The following is a 25,156-nucleotide window of genomic DNA, read 5'->3' on the forward strand; positions in this document are numbered from 1 at the left end:
CTTATTTGGCAAAAAAGACAAATTTGGCAAAAAATTTCGCTTACTTTGGCTATATATATACTAAATTTAGCTAAAAATACACCGAATCCGACAAATAAATGTTGGGTTGGATTGTTTTGGGAGTGAATACCAGACAGCGAGGTCATCGGTCTCATCGGATTAGGTGAGGATGGGGAAGTTGAAGTCGGCCGTGCCCTTTTACAGGAACCATCCCGGCATTTGCCTGGAGTGGTTTAGGGATATGACAAATAAATGTACCGAATTTCGAAAAATACTAAGTCAAATATGGTAAAAGTATCAGAATGAATTTGATAAACGTATTCACTAACTTGCGAAAATAATACTGGATTTGGCAAAATAAAAAGCACCAAATTTTGGAAAGTAATCAACAACAAATTTAGCACAAAGTAACACCAAATTCGGCAAAAAAATTACACCATATTTTCCAAAAAATAACATCGAATTCGGGAGAAACGAAACATTGATTTCAGCAAAAAGTAACATTGATCCTACAAAAGATAACACCTGATTTGCCAAAAATTACATTGAATTTGGTAAAAAAATACACAAAATTTCACAAATAATATACTGGTTTTTGACAAGAAACAACACTAAATCTGGTAGGAAAGTGGCAACATAATTTGGCGGAAGTATCAGCCAATTTGAAAAAATGACAATTGACTTGGAAATGTAAACAACAACAAATTGGGTAAAGTAAACAAACCAAATGTGGCAACGTGAGCAACACCGAATTTTTCAAAAAAGGTGAGAAAAACCATATGTGACAAAAAATAACATCGATAAAGCAACAACAACATCAAAGTTGGCAAAAAGTACCTAGAATTTAGCAAAAGAGTGACACTGAATGTAACATCAAATTAAAAAAAAAGAAAAGAAACGAGTTTTGTCAAAGGGACAACGCGGAATGTGGCAATATATAATAAAGAATGTGACCATAAAATAAAAAAGAATTTTTTGTCTGTACTTACAGCACAACACTGAAATTAAAGACAAAAAATATTTTGACCATAAAATGTATCCGTTACAGTGTGACGACAGTATTGAGCACGTACGACCATCTTTCAGTAATCGTGAGAAACTGCCTAAAAGTTGTGGCTACGCTAACTTTTCTGTGGGAGTGTTTCCCAGGGCCTCGGCAGTCCGCCAGCGTCGCCTGCAGTGAAATCGCGCGCAGCATTGCCCGTGTGTGGCAGGTGGTCTGCCGCTGTCAAAGCAGGCGCGACCGGGGCGCGCATTTGATTACACAGACGGCTCGGACCGGGCGGCCAGTGAGGCGGTTGGCCGGCTGTTTGCTGACGGCGCGGGTCAGCAATCACAGAGCCGCGGCGTGCGTTCGCGATCGATGGCGGCGCCTACACGCACGCCGGCCGGCTAGCGTCGACACGGCCCCCGTGGGGCCCCACCCGCGGACCGACGTCGGCACTAGCCGAGTGCTGCTGGCTGCGCTCCAGTAAACAGGAGGAGCAGTCGTTAATCGCCCCAGGTTTGTGGCTCTTATCAGGCCTAGCATGTCACCCTCAACGCGAAGTCGTCAGGTGCAGTAAACTGAAGGTGGAAGGAGCAAAAAGGAAAGGAAAGGAAAGGAAAGGAAAGAAAAGGAAAGGAACTACTAACGTCAACTGCATCCGGACTTGATGCGGAATCTGCGGTGACTAGAGAAAACGTGTACCGGATTGGGAATCGAATCCGCGATCTCCTGCTCATTACGCAGCTGCGTTAACCACTGCGCCATCCGAAAACAGTATTTATCACAACTGCGCAGACCATTTCTACCCGTCGTCTATGGGTAGCGTCTTTCATTAGTAATCAAAACGTCCTCTTTCCCGGCGTCTAAGAGGGTCACTCCAAAAGAAATGCACACTATTTTTTGTAAAAATAAAGTTTTAATTCTTGTTGTTTACATTGTTCCTCGTGATCAGCGAGTACACAACTTTCCCACTAGAGCGCGCCCCGCTAAGCACAGCGCTCGTCCGACTCCCCACTACGAGTTGGCGCTGCCATAGAGACGGACCAAATTCTGCTTCCGCCGATCCGCGTATTAATATGTAACACAGTCAATGAGATTGCTGCTAACGTACCATTTTCTCTCCTCGCGGATCGCACTCGCGCAGTGATACATGAACGCACGAGGTATTATAACGACTGTACAGACCTCCGATTAGTCAGTCTGCATTTGTCTGCACCAGCCTGTACCAGTCTGCATTAGTCTGTACCAGTCTGTATGAGTTCTACATTTGTCTGTACCAGTCTATAGTCAAGTTTCAGTCTGTGCCTAATAAGATTACCATATTCCTGTACATAGACATGAAGATTACTGTATAGACACTTTTGTCAAGTATCCGAGACATATGTGAGAATAAGATTAACGTACCAATGTCAAAGCAGCTTCAGATTGACAATTGTAAATAGCATCCAGAACCTAGTTAAGTATTTTTTTGCTTGTTATTATTTTAATAAATGTGTGTGAAAATTAATTAAGTTCTGTTTAAAGTTGGTCACCATCAATCTGCTACTCTAAGACTGCAAGTGGCATTTCTATCGTCTGACCAAACGTCAGAAGATAAACACGCCACGATAAGAGCACGAGACATATTGCTGACACTTGCCTACTTCGTTAGAGCGACAAGTCAAATAATATGATGGTATGTGTATGGAAGGTCTTACAGTATGCACACCACAATTCTGCATGTGTGAAAGTTTTACAGTGTGTCGATACACCCTTCCCGCTTGTTTTCAAGCTTACTTCAACCTGTGCCCGTGATTGGCGCCGTTACAGCATGTCTTCAAGATGGCTGTTACAATTGACGTTCGTCAGAAGCAACGTGCTGTCATAGAATTCCTGTGCTATGAAAACGAGACAGTGGGAAACATCCACAAGAGATTGAAAAGGGTGTATGGAGATGCTGCTGTCGATCGCAGTACAGTTAGTCGGTGGGTAAGCCGGTTACGTGATGAAAGCAGGCACGGCAATATTGAGGATTGTCCTCGCAGCGGCAGGCCTCGTACTGCACACACTCCAGACAATGTCCAGAGAGTTAACAAATTGGTGACTGCTGACAGACGCATCACAGTGAACGAATTGTCACGCTACGTCGCGATAGGGGAAGGAAGTGTTTGCAGAACACTGGAAGTGTTGGCGTTAAAAAAAGGTTTGTGCCAGGTGAGTTCCCAGGATGTTGACAGTAGCTCACAAAGAAACAAGAAAAACGGTATGCAGCGAACTTTTGGAACAGTACGGAAATGGTGGAGATGAATTTCTTGGAAGAATTGTGACAGGTGATGAAACATGGCTCCATCATCTTCACCAGAGACGAAGAGGCAATCAATATAGTGGCATCATGAAAATTCACTCAAGGAAAAAGATTCAAAACCACACCTTCTGCTAGAAAAGTTATGGCTACGGTGTTTTTCGATTCCGAAGAACTCTTGCTTGTGGAGATCATGCCAAGTGGAACCACCATAAATTCTGATGCATATGTGACGACACTGAAGAAACTTCAAGCTCGACTGTCGAGTTCGACCGCATCGGCAAAAGCAGGATATTTTGTTGTTGCACGACAATGTACGGCCACATGTCAGGCAAGAACCCATGGAAGCGATCACAAAATTCGAATGGACAACACTGAGACACCCACCTTTCAGTCCTGACCTGGCTCCATGTGACTATTACCTCTTTGGGAAACTGACAGACTCTCTCCGTTGAACAAGGTTTGAAGATGATGACTCCCTTGTGCGCGCTGCCAAACAGTGGCTCCAACAGATTGGTCCAGAATTTTACCGTGCGCGTATACAGGCGCTAGTTCCAAGAAGCCGTAAGGCAATTGAGAGGGATGGAAATTATGTGGAAAAATGAAAATATTGTTCCTAAAGGATGTATCTACACACTGTACAACTCTCAAACATGTAGAATAAGAGATGGATTAAAAAAAATACTGCGCATTTCTTTTGGACTGACCCTCGTAAATTCGCCACCGCTTAGATTTTGAATAAAACTCATCAACAGTGGCGGCCGAAGACATCCGGAAAGAGAAGTCAGCCTTATTCTGCCAACGGCCTTGTCAAAGGGGGCAGAGGAGCGGACGGACGTTCAGACCACTCTCTTGCCCTTGTGGTGGGAAACTGTCCCTAAAGGCGGAAGAGTCAGCGATGAGGGTGCAGAAGGCAATGGAAACCACTGTATTAAACACTCGCAATGTGTATCAACAGGTCATGTGGCCTGTAATCGAAAAAAGTGTAATGGTGATCTCTCCATTGGCAAAAGATTCCGTAATAGCCCCCAGTAGGAACTCCGAGAGTGGACTAGGGGACTGCCAACGGGGAGGTGACCACTAGAAAGAGGTTGAATAACCAACGAAAGGCTAACGTACTACGAGTCGGAGCGATGAATGTCAGAAGCTTGAATGTTGTAGGGAAGCTCGAAAATCTGAAAAGGGAAACGCAAAGGCTCGATTTAGATATAGTGGGGGTCAATGAAGTGAAATGGAAAGAAGTCAAGGTTTTCGGGTCTGATGAGTACAGTATAGTATGAACAGCAACAGAAAATGGTATAACGGAAGTAGGATTCTTTATGAACAGGAAAGTACCTCGTCTATTACCTTCCAAACTTCACAGAAGCTCTTCTGCAGAATTGAAGCTGTGAGGATGGGTCGTGAGTCATGCTTGGGTAGCTCAGATGGTAGAGCACTTGCCCGCGAAAGACAAACGTCCCGAGTTCGAGTCTCGGTCCGGCACACAGTTTTAATTTGCGAGGAAGTTTCATCAATGATACGATTTGTTTATGACAGTGTTATCATCGGTAAAAATAAGGAAGAATTACAGGATCTGCTGAATGGAATGGAGCTCCGATTGAGAGCAAATCGAAGAAAGACGAAAGTAATGAGAAGTAGCTGGAATGAGAACAGCGAAAAACTTATCATCAGATTTTATGATCACGAAGTAGATGAAGTTCAGGAATTCTGCTACCTTGGTAGCAAAAAACCTAAGACGGATGAAGCAAAGAGAACATCAAAAGCAGACTAGCACTGCAAAAAGGGCATTCCTGGCCAAGAGAAGCCTACTAATATCAAAGATACGACTTAATTTTAGGAAGAAATTTCTGAGAATCTACGTTTGCAACCCAGCGTTATGCGGTAGTGAAACTGGGCTGCGGGGAAACCGAAGTAGAAGGGATTTGAATAATTTGAGATTTGGTGCTGCAGAATAATAATGGAAATCAGATGGAATGATAATATAAGGATGAGGAGGTTCTGCGAAGAATCGGAGAGGGGAAGAGTATATGGAAAACACTGACAAGAGGAAGGGACAGGATGATAGGACATATGTTAAGACACTAGGGAATGACTTCCATGGTTCTAGAGGCAGCTGTAGAGGGCAAAGACTGTAGAGGAAGACAGAGATTAGAATATATCCAACAGATAACTGAGAATATAGATTTCAAGTGCCTCTAAGAGATGAAGAGGTAGGCACAGGAGAGGAATTCGTGACGGGTCACATCAAGCCAATAAGAACACTGATGACTAAAAAAAAGGTGACTGGTTGGAAAATTAGACATCGGTCATTCATACGTAGCCAGTTTTGAATGGCGAATTTACTCCCAAGATCCAAGCGCCGCTAACTGTAGTTCTACCCACGTGCCCACCAAACCTCTTCTCCCACACTGTTCTAGAACTGTCTCTTCCAGAATCTTCCAAAAAAATGAAGAGGTTGCAAAAAAATGGTTCAAATGGCTGTGAGCACTATGGGACTTAACATCTGAGGCCATCAGTCACCTAGAAATTAGAACTATTTAAACCTAACTAACGTAAGGACATCACACACATTCATGCCCGAGGCAAGGTTCGAACCTGCGACCGCAGCAGTCATGCGGTTCCAGACTGAAGTGCCTAGAACCGCTCGGTCACCGCGGCCGACCGAAAAGGTTGCAATATGTATACACTTTTGTACAACACAGTTAATCTGTTTCACTTTATATTCAAGTACCACGTTCTGATAACACTCATGTATTACAATTATTCGTTTGTCACAAGGTTATAAACATACGTTTACCATTACCGATTCATTACAGTACGATCGCTGCAGTGGGATGGGATCTATCATCTCCTAGCGTATTCCCAGCATTTTGTTTACTGTCCTAACGAAAATTACTAGCTGTGCCGTGTCTGATAAGGCAAAAGAGTCATCCAAGGACAAATAAAATGCAACACTGCCTTTAATATTCATTATCAGCTGAGTCTGCAAACCTCCTGCTGAGTCTTCAGTTTGGCGCGTTACAGTGGCTCGAGGAAGTGACAAGGACTGCAACGAGACGCGAGCACAGCTTCCCCGCTGCTATTACAAGGCATTCTTTACTAATTCATAGTCAGGAAATGGCTACAGGCGTGTGGCTATCTGATTAGAAATTTTGTAGGAAATTCTCACGGAAGAGTCTCTTCCAGGATGATCAATGCCCTGCATATAATATGAAATATCCTTATCAAATAACATTAGTAGCACGAGCTCTCAAAACTGAAGTGGGATGCGATGAATCACTGTGAAGTAACAACTACAATACACCAGGAAATAAAGTCCGGAGCGACCTAAAGTGGAATGACCACGGGGAACCGTTTATAAGAAAAGCGACTTTCAGGCTGAGTTTCACTGGAAAAAATTTTAATGAGATGTGATTCACTCACGAAAGACGTTACTTTGAAACCCTTCTTTTTACCGTTTCTCGGGTACTGCTGATCAGTCTGGAATCCTTTCTGGTCTGAATTAATAGAAGAAATAAAGCAAGCACTCCGCCTTCAGGCCACAAGTGGCCCATCGGGACATCCGACCGCCGTGTCATTCTCAGTTGAGGATGCGGATTGGAGGGGCGTGTGGTCAACTCTCCGCTCTCTCGGTCGTTATGGTTTTCTTTGGCCGGAGCCGCTACTATTCGGTCGAGTAGCTCCGCAATTGGCATCACGAGACAGGAGTGCACCCCGAAAAATGGCAACAACGCACGGCGGCCTGGATGGTCACCCATCCAAGCGCCGGCCACACGCGACAGCGCTTAACTTCGGTGATCTCACGGGAACCAATGTATCCACTGCAGAAAGGCCGTTACATAATAGAAGAAGTAGCGAAGAACCAATGAAGAGCGATGCGATTCGTGACAGCTCCTTGAGCTTCCATGTCTCCTCACGGAGGAATTTCATCGCGTGTTTGAACGCAGAGCGATCGCAGTAATTTTAGACTGCAATTCTTAGGTAACGTATACATTTGCCTAATATGCACCATGGCAAATACTTGAGAAGACCTCATCCACTTACTCTGTCGTTGTCGGAACTTCGAAACCACTCGCAACGACCCACATAACGCTAGACTACATCATAAATCAAACAACCGCACTCGACGAAAAACAGCACTAGAAACGGCAGTTGAACCAAAATAATAATGTCGAATACCCGTATACCCATTCGAACAAAGAGCAGCTCGTAGTTCCAAAGCCTCAAACGCTTTCCAGTGGTTCACGACCAAACCTACTTTTTGTCAGTGCCTATCCACTGAAGTTGTATAATATGAATACTTAATTTTACCGAATGAATATCACATATTATGTCTGTCTTCTTCGTCATGGTAGCAGAGGGCAGAACAGAAACTGAAAAAAAAAATGAATTTACATAAAAAATATAAATACAAGACTGGCAGACCTAAAAACTACTTACATTAAAAGTATTCGTACTGCATAAGATGCATGGTAGGTACATGTTTCATCACTTTCCATCAAAAATATGTTGGAAGCGTGCTTAGTCACAAATATAGTCCATTGAGAGAAATCCAGAGGCAGGTACTTCGACCAAGAACCGCAGTATTCCATAGTTTATAAAAACGATTGTTAAGGAGAAACTTGAAAGCGCACCATGGTCCAGTAATAAAAGCAGTAACATGGAGAAGAAAGAAGTGGACATGTAACTAAGGACAAATTAAATGTCATTTGTTTCCTCTTTTTAGTTTTAAAACATATTGCATTAAATGTCTCCTGCCTGGGTACACATAAATAGTCAGTTTTCTTACAGTTTCTATCCCTTTGTCTATTCAAACTTTTGTGTAGCTTAGTAAATGAATTAGAAACACGATACAGAGGGGCGCACTCTAAACAGACATGCAGGAACAAAGAGAACTGAAAGAAGAATACACGTAAAAATATCCGAGCACATCACATGGCAGTGTGCGAGTTTGTGTGTGTGTGTGAGAGAGAGAGAGAGAGAGGGAGAGAGAGAGAGGGGGGAGGGGGAGAGAGAGGTAAGTGGGTGGGAGGCCGCCATTTATACGAACACCGAAGCATAGTACCTTCGAAACAAGAACAAAATGTATCGGAAACACATAACTGAAATCACGACAGTAGCAGAACAGGACGAGAGGACGCTATCTATTGGAACCACTTAGGCCAACAGACTGATAAAACATCGAATGCTGCGTTGCATTAATCTGTAAACTATATTGCAGACAACAGAGAAAGAAATAACAGAATGGCTAACTCGACCCGACAGAGACACATATTGAACGTAAGTACGCTGTGACATTATTAAAAAAAAAAAACTGATTGTGTGAGTTGGGGGTGGCGCAGGATGGGGGGGGGGTTGAGTAGTTACAACAAATCTCATAAGTTGTTGAAACACAGCCAGGGGCAGCAAACAAACGTGAACGTGAGCCCCTCTATATTTATCTTTTTAATTTCTGTCTCTGCTGCAATGACCTTCCCTTAAGTGAACAGAAAATGATCAGCTCTGCTATTCGAATGCACACGTGCTTTCGTTGACTTACAAAATAATACAGAATTGTTACTGAACTAGTTAGAAATTGCTTCAACGGAAAGATGTTAACCTAAGAAATAGATAGTCACATAGGACATTCTGACGGTATTACTATTTCTTATCTATTATTCGCATTTGCGGAATACTGGTCTCCCACACGTATGATCCTAAATATGATAGTGGCTGATAATTAATGAGGATTAGTAACTGACTTTCATAACTTTAACTGGCTGGTCAAGCAGTCATCTTATACGGGCAACAATATAATGTGACCTTCAAAAGGATGGATATTCTAATATTATTGTATAGGGAAAGGCAACGTCGTTTATTTAACTTAAAGCGTACAAATTTTTCTTGGCCAATAAGTTATTAGTTAGTCTCACAAATTTACAAATTTCAGAAAAGATAGACAGACAGAGAGACAGAGAGAGAGAGAGAGAGAGAGAGAGAGAGGGGGGGGAGACGAAAATTATATAAATGCAATTTTTTGAGTATGACAGCACTTCTGGATGGATTTTAAGTTTGATAAACTCCTTCCAATTTGCAGTTATTAACACTTCGCCGACCGGCGACACCACAGTGGTTGTCGTGAGCATAGTACCGCGCAGTGGCTGGCGACAGCATTTTAGTGCCATTTGCATTCTGTTGATGTTTCGTTTAGGTAACAATAAGTTTCACCATGGCAGACGAAAGAGACGATACGATTATTTACGATGAATGCGCGGACGTGTTGTCTGACGTTTCGGACGACACTGAATATCAAAAATATGAAAGTGAAGTAGAATCGTCGGAAGATAGTGAAATACGTTCAAGAAGAATTCGGCGAAAGCTACGGTTTGCCAATTGATTCGGATGAATGGGAAGACGACGACAGTGCACAGTGGTCAGCCTTTGATTTACCGAGGACCAATAATAAATTTGAAGGATCTCCCGATCCAAACATATTCCTCAAAGATACACAGAGCGTCGAAGATATCGTAGAATTGTATTTTGGGAACGATCTATTTGAATATATTAGCAATGAAAGCAACAAGTTCAAAATGTTCAAATGTGTGTGAAATCTTATGGGACTTAAATGCTAAGGTCATCAGTCCCTAAGCTTACATACTACTTAACCTAAATCATCCTAGGGACAAAACACACACACCCATGCCCGAGGGAGGACTCGAACCTCCGCCCGGACCATCCGCACAGTCCGTGGCTGCAGCGCCTTAGACCGCTCGGCTAATCCCGCACGGCTAAAGTAACAAGTACTAAAGCCAAAGTTGCAATAGAAGAAACTGGATAAAAAAAATGCTAAATTTGTCGACGTTACGGGACGAGATGTGTATGATGTCCTTAGGTTAGTTAGGTTTAAGTAGTTCTAAGTGTAGGAGACTGCTGACCTCAGATGTTAAGTCCTATAGTACTTAGAGCCATTTGAACCATTTTGAACCAAAGTAAACAGCTTCACTAACGTAATAATTGGCCAGCGCGCACACGCATGCACTCGCACGCACATACGCACACACACACACACACACACACACACACATACACCACACACACACACACACACACACACACACACACACACACAGAGAGAGAGAGAGAGAGAGAGAGAGAGAGAGAGAGAGAGAGAGAGAAAAGAGGAAAAGCCACTCAATCGCCCCTCCTGTTCCACCTCACACTGTCTAACATCCACAACAGGCTATATGTACGTATACAAGGAAATGATGAGGTGAAAGTGGAAAGAACAAGAAAATGAGTAAATATTCTCTCAGTGCAGTGCAGAACTCTAAAAATCTAACGACTTTGTGTAGAAGTACACTTCTACACTAAAACAAATGTGGGCAGCCGGCAGCGGTGGTCTCGCGGTTCTCCCTGCCGCCGTTGGATAAGCAGCTGCAGCAGCAAGTCGTATAACCCTAGCTTACTTATTTGTTAGATAGTTTAATTAATTTCTTTGCTTGTTTTTGGGTACTTGCATTGTTTAATTCATATATTTCGGGCGTATTATAGTATTTGATAGTTGTAGCATCGCGCTTTAGTGTTTACTTCGTAGATTCTTATTTAAATTGCGTGTGAGTTTCGTATAGGAGGTGCAATTTCGAGCTTTAGTTACTGTAATCGTAGATTCAGCAGATTGTAGCGCAGTCGTTAGGCATTTGTACAGGTTAGTTGATACATTCTTTGCGTGTTTCGCTTGCGTTATGTAGGCACGGACTCGTGTTTCGGTAACTGTTGTTAAACATCGATTAGAATGGACAGGGACTGCGATTGCTGTGTTCGGATGAGGGCTGACTTGGCATCCCTTCGCTCACAGCTGCAATCGGCGCTGACTTCGGTCGCGCAGCTTCAGGCTGTTGCACACTGTGGGGAGCCGGACTTGGGTATCACGGGGATGTCAACCTCGTCCCGTCTGTCCCCAGATCGGTCTGCCGCTGTGGTTGCCCCGGTTGCTGCCCCTCGCCTGTGGTTGATTGGGAGGTCGTTCCAAGGCGTGGCAGACAGCGAAAGGCGTCCCTGGAGGCTGATCAGAAAGCCTCCCCGGTGCGTCTGACAAACCGGTTTCAGGCACTGTCTCTGGCTGAGCCAGATGCAGCTGCCTGCCCTGTTTCAGAGGATCATTCTCAGCCTTCAAGGTCCGGGCAATTGCAGAGGGTGGGCTTACTGGTAGTTGGGAGCTCCAATGTTAGGCGCGTAATGGGGCCCCTTAGGGATACGGCGGCTAAGGAGGGGAAGAAATCCAGTGTGCACTCCGTGTGCATTCCGGGAGGAGTCATTCCTGATGTGGAAAGGGTCCTTCCGGATGCCATGAAGAGCACAGGGTGCAGCCAGCTGCAGGTGGTGGCACATGTCGGCACTAATGACGTGTGTCGCTTTGGATCTGAGGAAATTCTCTCTGGATTCCAGCGGCTATCTGATTTGGTGAAGGCTGCCGGTCTTGCTTACGAGATGAAGGCAGAGCTCACCATCTGCAGCATCGTTGACAGAACCGACTGCGGACCTTTGGTGCAGAGCCGGGTGGAGGGTCTGAATCAGAGGCTCAGACGGTTTTGCGACCGTATTGGCTGCAGATTCCTTGACTTGCGCCATAGGGTGGTGGGGTTTCGGGTTCCGCTGAATAGGTCAGGAGTTCACTACACTCAGCTGGCGGCTACACGGGTAGCGGAGGCTGTGTGGCGTGGACTGGGCGGTTTTTTAGGTTAGAAGGCCTCGGGAAAGTGCGGGATGGGCTGCAATGTCAAAGGGTGCTTGGCAATTACAGGACGTGCTTGGATCAAGGAACAGTCGGAATTATAGTTGTAAATTGTTGTAGTTGCGCTGGAAAAGTCCCTGAGCTTCAAGCGCTAATAGAAAGCACAGAAGCTGATATCGTTATAGGTACAGAAAGCTGGCTAAAGCCTGAAATAAGTTCTGCAGAAATTTTTACGAAGTCTCAGATGGTGTTCAGGAAAGATAGATTAGGCAAAATTAGTGGTGGAGTGTTTGTGTCTGTCAGTAGTGGGTTATCTTGTAGTGAAGTCGAAGTAGATACTCCGTGCGAATTGGTATGGGTGGAGGTTATACCTAACAGCCGAATTAAGTTAATAATTGGCTCCTTCTACCGACCCCCAGACTCCGATGATACAGTTGCGGAACAGTTCAGAGAAAGTTTGAGTCTCGTAACAAATAAATACCCCACTCATACGGTTATCGTTGGTGGGGTCTTCAACCTACCCTCGGTATGTTGGCAAAAATACTTGTTCAAAACCGGTGGTAGGCAGAAAACGTCTTCCGAGATTGTCCTAAATGCATTCTCCGAAAATTATTTCGAGCAGTTAGTCCACGAACCCACGCGAATTGTAAATGGTTGCGAAAACACACTTGACCTTTTGGCCACAAACAATCCAGAGCTGATAGAGAGCATCATGACTGATACAGGGATTAGTGATCACAAGGTCATTGTAGCTAGGCTCAATACCATTTCTTCCAAATCCATCAGAAACAAACGCAAAATAATTTTATTTAAAAAAGCGGATAAAGTGCCACTAGAAGCCTTCCTAAAAGACAATTTCCATTCCTTCCGAACTGACTATGCGAATGTAGACGAGATGTGGCTCAAATTCAAAGATATAGTAGCAACAGCAATTGAGATATTCATACCTCATAAATTGGTAAGAGATGGAACGGATCCCCCGTGGTACACAAAAAAGGTCCGAACGCTGTTGCAGAGGCAACGGAAAAAGCATGCGATGTTCAGAAGAACGCGAAATCCCGAAGATGGGCTAAAATTTACAGACGCGCGAAATTTGGCAGGTACTTCGATGCGAGATGCCTTTAATAGGTTCCACAACGAAACACTGTATTGAAATTTGGTAGAAAATCCGAAGAAATTCTGGTCGTACGTAAAGTACACAAGCGGCAAGACGCAGTCAATACCTTCGCTGCGCAGTGCCGATGGTACTGTTATCGACGACTGTGCCGCTAAAGCGGAGTTATTGAACGCAGTTTTCCGAAATTCCTTCACTAGGGAAGACGAATGGAATATTCCAGAATTTGAAACACGAACATCTGCTAGCATGAGTTTCTTAGAAGTAGATACCTTAGGGGTTGCGAAGCAACTCAAATCGCTTGATACGGGCAAGTCTTCAGGTCCAGATTGTATACCGATTAGGTTCCTTTCAGATTACGCTGATACTATAGCTCCCTACTTAGCACTCATATACAACCGCTCGCTCACCGATAGATCTGTACCTACAGATTGGAAAATTGCGCAGGTCGCACCAGTGTTCAAGAAGGGTAGTAGGAGTAATCCATTTAACTACAGACCTATATCATTGACGTCGGTTTGCAGTAGGGTTTTGGAGCATATACTGTATTCAAACATTATGAATCACCTCGAAGGGAACGATCTATTGACACGTAATCAGCATGGCTTCAGAAAACATCGCTCTTGTGCAACGCAGCTAGCTCTTTATTCTCACGAAGTAATGGCCGCTATCGACAGGGTATCTCAAGTTGATTCCGTATTTCTAGATTTCCGGATAGCTTTTGACACCGTACCTCATAAGGGACTTCTAATCAAGCTGCGGAGCTATGGGGTATCGTCTCAGTTGTGCGACTGGATTCGTGATTTCCTATCAGGAAGGTCGCAGTTCGTAGTAATAGACGGAAAATCATCGAGTAAAACTGAAGTGATATCAGGTGTTCCCCAGGGAAGCGTCCTGGGACCTCTACTCTTCCTGATCTATATAAATGACCTGGGTGACAATCTGAGCAGTTCTCTTACACTGTTCGCAGATGATGCTGTAATTTACCGTCTAGTAAGGTCATCCGAAGACCAGTATCAGTTGCAAAGCGATTGCTGTATGGTGTGTCAGGTGGCAGTTGACGCTAAATAACGAAAAGTTTGAGATGATCCACATGAGTTCCAAAAGAAATCCGTTGGAATTCGATTACTCGATAAATAGTACAATTCTCAAGGCTGTCAATTCAACTAAGTACCTGGGTGTTAAAATTACGAACAACATCGAAAGGGTGCAAAAAAGGGCAGCTCGTTTTGTATTATCACGTTATAGGGGAGAGAGTGTGGCAGATATGATACATGAGTTGGGATGGAAGTCATTACAGCATAGACGTTTTTCGTCGCGGCGAGACCTTTTTACGAAATTTCAGTCACCAACTTTCTCTTCCGACTGCGAAAATATTTTGTTGAGCCCAACCTACATAGGTAGGAATGATTATCAAAATAAAATAAGAGAAATCAGAGTTCGAACAGAAATGTTTAGGTGTTCGTTTTTCCCGCTCGCTGTTCGGGAGTGGAATAGTAGAGAGATAGTATGATTGTGGTTCGATGAACCCTCTGCCAAGCACTTAAATGTGAATTGCAGAGTAGTCATGTAGATGTAGATGTTCTAGGCGCTCAGTCCGGAACCGCGGGACTGATACGGTCGCAGGTTCGAATCCTGCCTCGGGCATGGATGTGTGTGATGTCCTTTGGTTAGTTAGGTTTAATTAGTTGTAGGGGATTGATGACCACAGATGTTAAATCCCGTAGTACTCAGAGCCATTTGAACCATTTTTGAAATGTGGGCAGTAAAAGTATTATAAGCATAGAAAATCTTCGCTAAAACGATTTGTGCCTAAAAAAATTGTTCGAAAGATGTGTGAAGACGCTTTAAACTAAAATGAAACGAATTTGCACCAGTCGCAAGAGATGGAATAACCTCCATGTTATTTGCAAGTCTACTAGTATCAAAAATTGCCCTTATACGGAAGAAGAATACTCTGATAGGTTGTGTCTGGACCACAGCACTGTTTGGACAGTGGGATAAACGGAAAAGAAGAAAATGGAAACGCGTACGATGTGGTATCACACAAGAATGCCTAAATTTAAGTGGACAGATAATGCAACAAGTGAGATTTTGTACATAGTCGGTGAGCGAGCAATATTTAGGAAATATTGACTAAGAAAATAGGCAGGATAAAAGGACATGTTTTAAGACGTGAGAGAATAACTTTCATGGGACTAGGAAAGCCGTAGACTGCAAAAATTGGAGGGGAAAACATGGATTGCAGTACGGCTGCGCATTAAGTAAGATGTTGAATGTATGTGAGAGATGAAATCAAAAGGCTGTCGTAGCAAAGTTGTGCCAGGGTACATCCAAACATTCGGAAGACTAATTACTATGAAATAATCAAAATTGAAAGAAATACTTTCCTACATCTACATCTACATGGTTACTCTGCAATTCACACTTAAGTGCCTGGCAGACGGTTCATCGAACCATTTTCATACTACTTCTCTCCCATTCCACTCTGGAATGGCGCGTGGGAAAAAGGAACACCTAAATCTTTCCGTTCGAGCTCTGATTTCTCTTATTTTATTATGATGATCATTTCCCCTACGTAGGTGGGTGTCAACAAGATATTTTCGCATTGGAAAAATAAAGTTGGTGATTGAAATTTCGTAAACAGATCTCGCTGCAAGGAAAAACACCTTTGTTTCAGTGTCTGCCACCCCAACTCGAGTATCATATCAGTGAGACTCTCACCCTTACTGAACACGAAAGGAGCTGCTCTTCCTATCACTCTTTCGATGACCATCAACAAGTGAAGTAACGTAAACATTGTTTATAAAAGCGCACTTTAAGGGTTGACGGAAGGGAGCGGAGTGGGTGCAGGACCAGAGGAGCAGAGTCGAAGCCCTGAGCTGAGCCGTAGATGCCGGGTCTGAGAGGGCAGCCGCCGGCTTCCTCCCTCGGTTGCCGCGACAATTCGGTGATTGGTCGTAAACTGTTTCCTGTCTGGGAGCTGCGGTACACCGCGCTGCTGTCCCCCCCTTAACGATGTCTCCGAGCGTGGGAGCCATTGTCCGTAAACAATAACAGCGCCCCCGTACCCTGCACGACTTCCAGTTTCCTCCCTACGGAGTAATGGTTCGGTACGGACTGCATCCAACGACGTAACAGCAGTCTTACGCGGGAATTAGTGTGTCATTAAAATTTATTGCTCAAGGGGGTCGCCTGTAGGGATACTTTTCTACAATTTGCGTCCGATTCAGAACATACTCATATACCATCTGTTAGTATTTTAGTAGTCGCTTAAAGTTCGCATACGTGAGGATGGAGATGACAGACATCATTTCCCATTTGATATGTGCCTTTCGATCTGACTCCATTCCCGCCGATTGTGTATGTGTCAGTGCTCGTTTACCACAAACTTTTCCCCGAATGGATGTATGATAACTGTGCCCAGTCAAATTTGGGCTCCTACAAAAATCTGTGAAGCCGCGCGGTCTCAGGCGCAGCAGTCATGGACTGTGCGGCTGGTCCCGGCAGAGGTTCGAGTCCTCCCTCTGGCATGGGTGTGTGTGTTCGTCCTTAGGGTAATTTAGGTTAAGTAGTGTCTAAGCTTTGGGACTGATGACCTTAGCAGTTAAGTCGCATAAGATTTCACACACATTTGAACAAATCTGTGAAATTTGCGCCCATTAATCCTGGATAATACCTGCTCACTACGTCACGGCCTGTACTCATGGAGGGCCTCCCCCGCCGGAAATGAACCGCATGCCCGCAGTGAGTGCTGTGCTCCCCTCTCTGAATGGTGCTGACACGCGGTTAGTGTGTGAGTGTGTGTGTTTGGAATCTACAGACACTCAACGGCGGATTCTCAGCAATCTTACAAATATTAAAACAAACGATTCTAGATAAAAAGGCACTGTGAGGAGTAAACCTACAAAATGACACTCACCACCCCCACTTGACTCGTGTTGACACACATAATCACTCCATCTCACACGCCGTAAGAAGACGGAGAAAATGTGAAAGGAGCTAAACCTGGAATTCAAACACAAAGAAAACGACAGAGGAGCTACAGTAACAGCGCAGAGATATGTGACTGGCTGATCACTTGCAAAAATCATGGGCGAGCCAGTCACCCTTTAAATACATTAAGAACATCTCTGTAAAATTTTTGGAAGCGAGTTGGACATGCTACGGAACCTTAAAACTCTAAACACATCCATATTTGTTTGTAAATATAAACCGCATTTGCATGTGCATTGTATTTTATTTCTCCCAGACGCGTTTCGCCTGGAAGAAATAAAACACGCTGGAGCAAGAGAACGTTATTTTTATCCATTAAACAAATATTTCTGGGCTTGCCTAGGAGGATGGCCACGCAAGAAAACTCGTCTAAGCACATCCGTTTGAATGTCACTTAACACAGAGGGCACACTTGTAGGCAAATCTTCCGCTCCCTTCTGGTCTCAAAACAACACTATTAAAACGTGGAGCCACAAGCGCCACAAATTGGAGTTCCTCTCGCGGGAGCAAGAAGCCAACACTGATAGGCCGTGGCCTAAGCGAAGACAAGTGAAGAGGGCTTCATCCCGCCTGCGTGGCTGAAAGGATTTTTTTTTTTTAAAGCACTATGGGACTTAACATCTGAGGTCATCAGTCCCCTAGAACTTAGAACTACTTAAACCTAACTAACCTAAGGACATCACACACATCCATGCCCGAGGCAGGATTCGAACCTGCAACACTAGCGGTCGCGCGGTTCCAGACTGTAGCGCCTAGAACCGCTCGGCCACTTCGGCCGGCGGCTGGAAGGAGGTATGCATGACCGCGTTGTGGTCAAAAATATGGATCACTTCACGAATTTTCGCGTCGTATTTGCGCAGGGGTTATGCTAATCTTTTCTGTATCGTTCCAATTTTAGTATACCTACCGCCGAAGAGAGTACTATGACGTCGACGCCACTATGCAAATAACCAGCAAGGTAAACAAAAGATTGTGCTCCGGCGAGAACAACTAGAGCGTCACCAGTTGTCGATACAACGATCTAAGGTATCCACTCTTAAGCTACGTTTACACTGAGGGATTTGTCGCATAGGTTTGTGCCCGGCACATGTAGCTGATGAGGTGTGGCACAAGTTGCAAATTCCTGCGACGTGTGCCTGCAGCATCGTCGCCAGAATTCCGAGAAATACTCTGTTCTGGCACTTGTGCGTGTATCCGGACGCTGATCGAAAACACGGCACAAATCCCAGATACATCTTCTGCTATGCGCAGTTCACAGGCAGACTCGTTGCGTTGCATCTTGGGTACAAGTAATCAGTTGTGTGTACAAGGAGGTTAGGTTTTTGCAGTATTCTGTATCAGTCCTTAAATATCAATCTGCAAAGATGGAGTCGACGAAAAATAATACTCTGAAAGTTATTGAAGAATTTTCGAAACGCGTTCGTTGTGGGATCCCACATCCCTGATTACAAAATGGAAACGCCAAACGAGATGCAATTTATGAGCTTGCGTGTTTATTCGAAGTTTACTATAAGGAGATGGACAGTAAATTACATAACTTGAGGTCCCAGTTCCTCAGGGAATTCAATAAATGTGTTTCTTCGAAGACATCAGGTTCTGGAAGGGAAGAGATTTACTCATCAAAATGGTATGCCTTCGAATCGTCGCTCTTCCTAAAGGATATAAACAAACCAAGAACGAGTTTCTCCACGTTTGGGGTAAGTTATAGCATTATTTTTCATTATTTTTATCAAAAATATTTATTTACATAACAATCAGGAATGTAATTGTGTTGTTTACACTTGTGCACGGAAAAAGAAAGCATTTTCTATGAATTTGATATTCATCACTGAAGTAAGCAAACACATATTGCAACTCCACTTGTCCTTCGTCGGTGACAAAACATGCAGCAAACTCATTCCTCAAGTGCTTCTCGTCTTCGGCAACATTTCTACCCGTTCTTGGTAGCGATGTGAGTGGTGGCTGGTCCCTCCATCTCCCAGGTTCTATGGTCCCTCGTTTTATATTTTCATAACCAAAACTGCCTGGCGGCGAATAAATTATGTGAGCTTTTCGATATCTTCTTAATAAATTGTGGAGATAAATGCAGCACAAATTTACAATACTTTCTTTCTGCGGATCGAGGTGAATCGGTTTTCGTAGAAGACGAAAGACTCATGATAATATGCCAAAGGCATTTTCTACAACTCGAGGGCTCTACTGAGCCTATAATTATATATTCTTTCTTTGCTGCCTTTGTTATGACTCCCTGGGAAGGGCTTCATGATGTGTTGTTGTAATGCAAAGACATCGTCAGCAACAACTACGTAGGGTGTAGACACTGTTCTTCAAGTCAGAGCTTTCGATCCTGGTACATGCAGCGCACCTGCTTGAAGGGGTTTGTTGAAGCTTGTACGATTAAATACACCTCCATCTGATATACGTCCTTGTACTCCCACATCTGCATAAATAAACTGGTTGTTGGCATCTACTAATGCCATTAAAACAATACTGAAAGTATCTTTGTAGTTATAATAAGTGCTTCCAGCATGTGCAGGAATAACTATTTGTATGTGTTTACCATCTAAAGCCCCTATGCAGTGAGGAAAGTTCCAACGAATCTCAAATTCTCGTGCAATTTACTTCCACTGTGTTTCAGAGTCCAGTACCTGAAAAAAAATAAACAAAAAGTAGAGGATTTTTTTTTTTTTTTTTTTTTTTTTTTTTTTTTTAGTGTGCATCGGAGAGAGAAGTGAAGAGGACACAACGCTGGAAGGGGAACAGAGTACCTGCAGAAAAGAACAGAGTACCTCAAGTGCACAATCAGAGCCTTCAAGTCAACCGGGACTTTGAGGGGTAATCCGAAAATGTATATATTTTCTCAGAAGATAACTGAAGTTGTCAAGTAGTAATAGCTTTTACATTTCAAATTTTCATTTAAATAAAAGATGGATAAAAATAGCAGTTCCTACCTTTATTTCTCCTTGAAGTGGTTGACACACTTTTGGTATTATTTGACTGATTTTGGATTTGAAAACCTTATGCATGTACACCAACGAGCTATACGAATCTCCAGTAGCTAAAAAGCGTAGTATAACGGCAAGTTTTTCAGCAGGAGTTACTGCATCTCGAAAGTTTGTGTCCTTCAATATGTAGTATTGGGCAGTCATATTTAGTAATACTTCAAAGTTAGTCGTAGACATACGAACAAACTTTTTGAAACCTTGTACATCTTGACCTTTTAGGTCACTCATCACTGAACTGTAGGCTCGATGACTACACCGTTTACTCAGAAAATTACGCACCCACCATCAACGTTCCTTTCTTCGATTTATACTCTCCCGTTTTACAATTAGATCCACAGCGCTAGCGCAGAGAAGTAAAAGTTCTGCGTCAGACACAATTTTCCGTGAAACTGACTCGCTACATGTCGCCAGTGAGAACGCTCTACCTGGATACTTGTGCCGGACACATCTCCCTGAGCGGTCACGATATACATGTGCCGAGTTTCTTTTCTCCGCGACTTGTGCCAGGTACAAATCTCCTCGACAAATCCCTCAGTGTAAATGTAGCTTTACATGCGCGTATTGCACAGATTCCAGTCGTTTTAACGTTTAAGACCTCCTTCTCCCTCTTATTAATTTTTATGGGTACTCTGCTCTATTAAAGTAAATCTTATTTAATATACAATTTTATAAACCTCATAAGTCTTCCATGTGGCAATAAAGACAACGATACGCAGAATTAATCAGAAGTATTGCTTCTATTTAACTCTCGCACCTCTGCAAAGATGAGTGAGACACATGTTAGTGTCTATGGGGTTGAGAAGCGGCTGAAATCTAACACTCTAACAGTCACAAGCTGCTCGTCCAGATCGTGAACGCCCACCGTTTTGCAGACGTTCCAGACCGCATAACCTCCACAATTCGGTCAAGTAGCTCTTCAACTGGCATCGCGAGGCTGAATGCACGCCGTACCAGTCCTCATTGCCAGTAGCGGGAATCGAAGCCGCGTCCTCCAAGTGACAATCATTTACGCTGACCACATAGCTACGGAGGTGGAAAATAAAGCTCCAGTGCCCGACTGAATACATATTAGATTCTATGCCAAATTAGCGTCTGAGGTAGCCCCTTTTTCTAACCATAATCTACCGTATATAACTTGAATAAAAAGCCGCGCACAGTAGTCGGAAGAAATCTCAGGTCACACCCGTATACAAAAATGGTAACAGAAGTGATCCACAAAAATACCGTCCGATATACTTGCATCCACTTGTTGTAGAATCTTAAAGCACATTACCCGCCCATAATGTATATCGAAGTCCGCCCCCGGTAGCTGAGTGGTCAGCGCGTCAGACTGTCAATCCAAAGGGCCTGGGTTCGATTCCCGGCTGGGTCGGAGATTTTCTCCGCTCAGTGACTGGGTGTTGTGTTGTCCTAATCATCATCATTTCATCCCCATCGACGCGCAAGTCGCCGAAGTGGCGTCAAATCGAAAGACTTGCACCAGGCGAACGGTCTACCCGACGGGAGGCCCTCGTCACACGACATTTCATTTCATTTCATGTATATCGAACAGAATGATCTCATTGCCAACCACCACTGATTACGAAGACATCGACCAAAATTGCATTTGTGTAACATAACATCCAGAAAGTCACGAATCAAGGCTTTCGGGTTGTTTCGGCGTAAAATCGAGCGCCGGCACGCCGATCGGGAACGTAAGAGCAGAGAGGGCTGTGAAGAAGACGTCAGCCAATGCATGGGGACCGACCCCTCTCTAGGACGACAGCAGCGCCCTCGACACGAAGAGGACATAAGCGTCGCGTCACCTGGCAGCGGCCCAGTTGAAGACTAGCAGTTGTACGACTTCCACAGCGGCATCAAGAATAGGCACTTGTATAGCAGCGGCTTAATAACTGTATTAATTCTCTTGTATCACGAATCGTATATAGTGAATGGAATTCGTGTGTGTCTGTCGCCCTTTGCTCGCGACACGTCTGCACCTCACAGAGTTAAGTAGTGTAATCACTTCCTTTTTGGCCAGTCGGAGTGGCCGAGCGGTTCTAAGGGGTTTCAGTCTGGAACCGCGCGACCGCTGCGGTCGCAGGTTCGAATCCTGCCTCGGGCATGGGTGTTAGTGATGTCCTTAGGTTTGTTAGGTTTAAGTAGTTCTAAGTTCTAGGGGACTGATGACCACAGCAGTTAAGTCCCATAGTGCTCAGAGCCATTTGAGCCACTTCCTTTAGTAATAAAATTTACTAATACGTTTTTCTTGAATTGTTGTCTTATGATCCGAAAAAGCAGGTTTCCTAGGCACCCCACATTTGACGACTAGGCAGGATAAACACAGGTAGATGCATTATTTCCTGACTTCCGAAAAGCATTTGACTCAATACTAAACCTGCGCGTATTATCGCAAGTACATGTGTGCTTATATGGATATAGTTCTGGCAAATACCGGCCATGACTTCCTTCTTTTGTGCGGATGCACACATATTCCCCGAACTGGACTTACAAGGTACTGCTGCTACGTTCGCAGGTTCTAATTCTGCCTCGGGCATGGATGTGTGTGATGTCCTTAAGTTAGTTAGGTTTAAGTAGTTCTAAGTCTAGGGGACTGATGACCTCAGATGTTAAGTCCCACAGTGCTCAGAGCCATTTGAACCATTTTATTGCTGGCACTGTAGCTCAGCGTGTTCGGTCAGTCGGTCAGAGAGCTGGTTGGCCTGTATAATAAAAAAAATAAACTGAGTGGAAGGCTAAAAAAAAAAAAAAATCTTGACCGTATGTCATGTGACGTCCGCAACGACCAAACACAACGATCAACAACGAACAAAATGAAGGGGGAAAAAAGATGAATGGAGCGTCTGCCATGTAAGCAGGAGATCCCGGGTTCGAGTCCCGGTAGGGGCACACATTTTCACCTGTCCCCGTTGATATATATCAAAGTCTGTCAGCAGCTGAAGGTATTAAATTAATTCTAATTATCACATGTACGGCGGTCGCGTGGAGTATCAAGCGAAATTCGTGACTGAATTGAGGATTTTTTTAAAGTAGGGAGCAAGCAGTGTGTCATCTGGGATAGAGATTCATCGGCATGTGTGGAAGGAACTTCGAGTGTGCCCTAGAGAAGTATTTTGTAATCCTTGCTGTATATTCGTGGAGGTATGTGCCGTCTATGCAACTAAATGAAGGCAGTTTGTTTGTTGCCATACGCGCTTCGCTTCATTTATTTGGGAAGCATCATCAGTGGCCTGAAATACATGTTTCTTTTTATATATACAATAAGCGTATTATCTGCTAGATATAATCTGTTGATATATTACATTTTGTCGGGTTTTTTAGGTTAGAAGCAACTTTTGTAGCACAAGTTCCATAAAATGTAGTATCTTTCGTTTTACATACGATTTCCAGCACTGCTAACACATATATGTGTTTCTGGAGATGTATTTGCTGGTCTTCATGCTCCAGTTAGCCGAATCAGGTGTTGTTTAACCATTTGTCACATCGCATTTCACTTTCACTGCCATTTGGCGATCAACATATGTGTGTTTGCAGTGTGTAGTGTTGCCAACTGTTGTTATGTGTTTGTCTTTTGTTTCTGTTGTGTTTTGTGCTTTTCATTTGTTGTGTGTCTGTGTGTGTGTGTGTGTGTGTGTGTGTGTGTGTGTGTAATTTGCTGAGTGCATTACTGTTTGTGCTATGTGCAATCTGTGGGTTCATGTTTTTGTCTGTGAGTATGTGTGTGTGTGTGTATGGGGGGGGGGGGGGGGTAGGAGGGAGAGAGAGAGAGAGAGAGAGAGAGAAGAGGGGAAGGATATTCATTAATTATTTATCCTGGTTGCACTTCAGTTTGTTATTGTTTTGGTGGCTTGCATGATCAGCGAGTTATTGTTTATATGGATTTGGTCATTGAGTACCTTATTTTCCATTGCAATGGCTCTTTGTATGTGGAAGTTTTCTTGCAATGTAAGGAGGTTTTTGTTGTGATTATTCACCCTGATAACTGTCATGTCACATTCCATGTTGGATGGTTCATGTCCATGTTTTATCAGGTGTTCGGCAAAGGTAGAATGACTGTTCTCATATTTCCAACTTCTTATATGTTCTTTATACCTAGTTTTAAAGTTCCTGCTTGTCATCCCCAGATATACTGCTTTACATTCTTGGCACTCTAGCTGGTATATACCTGCTCCTTGGTATTTGTCTGGTTTTTCTGTTGTTTGTAAATGTGATTGGAGTGTGTTTCTTGTTCTGTAAGCTATTTGTAATCCCTGTTTCTTTAATATATTTGCTATCTTGTGTGTTGTTTTGTGTTTGTATGTGAGAGTATACCATTTTTTCTGTTATTCATGTCATGAGTGTTATTGTTTTGTGTTTCTGTGTGTGCTGTAGTGTTTGTGGGGTTCTGTAATCTCTGCTTAATTTGATTTTTCTTTAGTTGTGTTTTAATTTTTTCATTGAGTTTTTGTACTATATGGGTGCTGTAACCATTGTTAGTGGCTACAAGTTGTATTGTTTGTAACTCTTTTTCATAATTTTCTTTGCTGAGTGGGATGTTATTTACCCTCTGTAGCATGTGTCGTAGAGCCGCTAATTTTTGATTTTGTGAGTGGTGTATATGTTGCATATTAATGTCCTTGCAAACAATATTAATAATAGCCTCAGGTATTTCACAGATGATGAAGCTATCTACAGAGAAGTACTATCGCATAAAACTGCACAAATTTTAATTTAGATTTCGACAAAATCAGAAACTTTCCTTACTTGTTGAGAAATGTAAAATTGTACGCTTCGCTAAACGAAAAAGCCTATCACCCTATGACTAAAGTATCAATGAGTCGTTACTAGAACTTGTAATATCCGAGAGTAAGGGTTTGTATTGCTATGTAGTACAATGCACCCATAGGCTCAATTGTAGGTAATGCAACTGTTAGACGTCGGTTCATTGGTAGAATAGTTGGGACATACCATCAGTCTACAGCGGATATCGCTTACAAATCACTCGTGTGACCCCTTGTAGAATATAGCTCACGTGTTGGGGACCCGTACCAAAGAGGACTAACAAGAGATACCGAACATATAC

The 25,156-nt window shown here is 43.5% G+C and overlaps 1 protein-coding gene and 1 non-coding gene across 2 annotated transcripts in view; both read right to left on the reverse strand.

Moving 5' to 3' along the window:
- The window catches only part of LOC126336008 (uncharacterized), a 1,808,067-nt gene that overhangs the window by 687,642 nt on the left and 1,095,269 nt on the right, over positions 1-25,156 (reverse strand). The window lies entirely within an intron of this gene.
- LOC126337506 (U6 spliceosomal RNA) lies at positions 17,905-18,008 on the reverse strand. Its single transcript, XR_007565083.1, has one exon. It is a non-coding gene; the product is annotated as a U6 spliceosomal RNA (small nuclear RNA).

This window comes from Schistocerca gregaria, chromosome 2 (assembly GCF_023897955.1).
Source record: "Schistocerca gregaria isolate iqSchGreg1 chromosome 2, iqSchGreg1.2, whole genome shotgun sequence".
In the NCBI taxonomy this organism is placed as follows: Eukaryota; Metazoa; Arthropoda; class Insecta; order Orthoptera; family Acrididae; genus Schistocerca; species Schistocerca gregaria.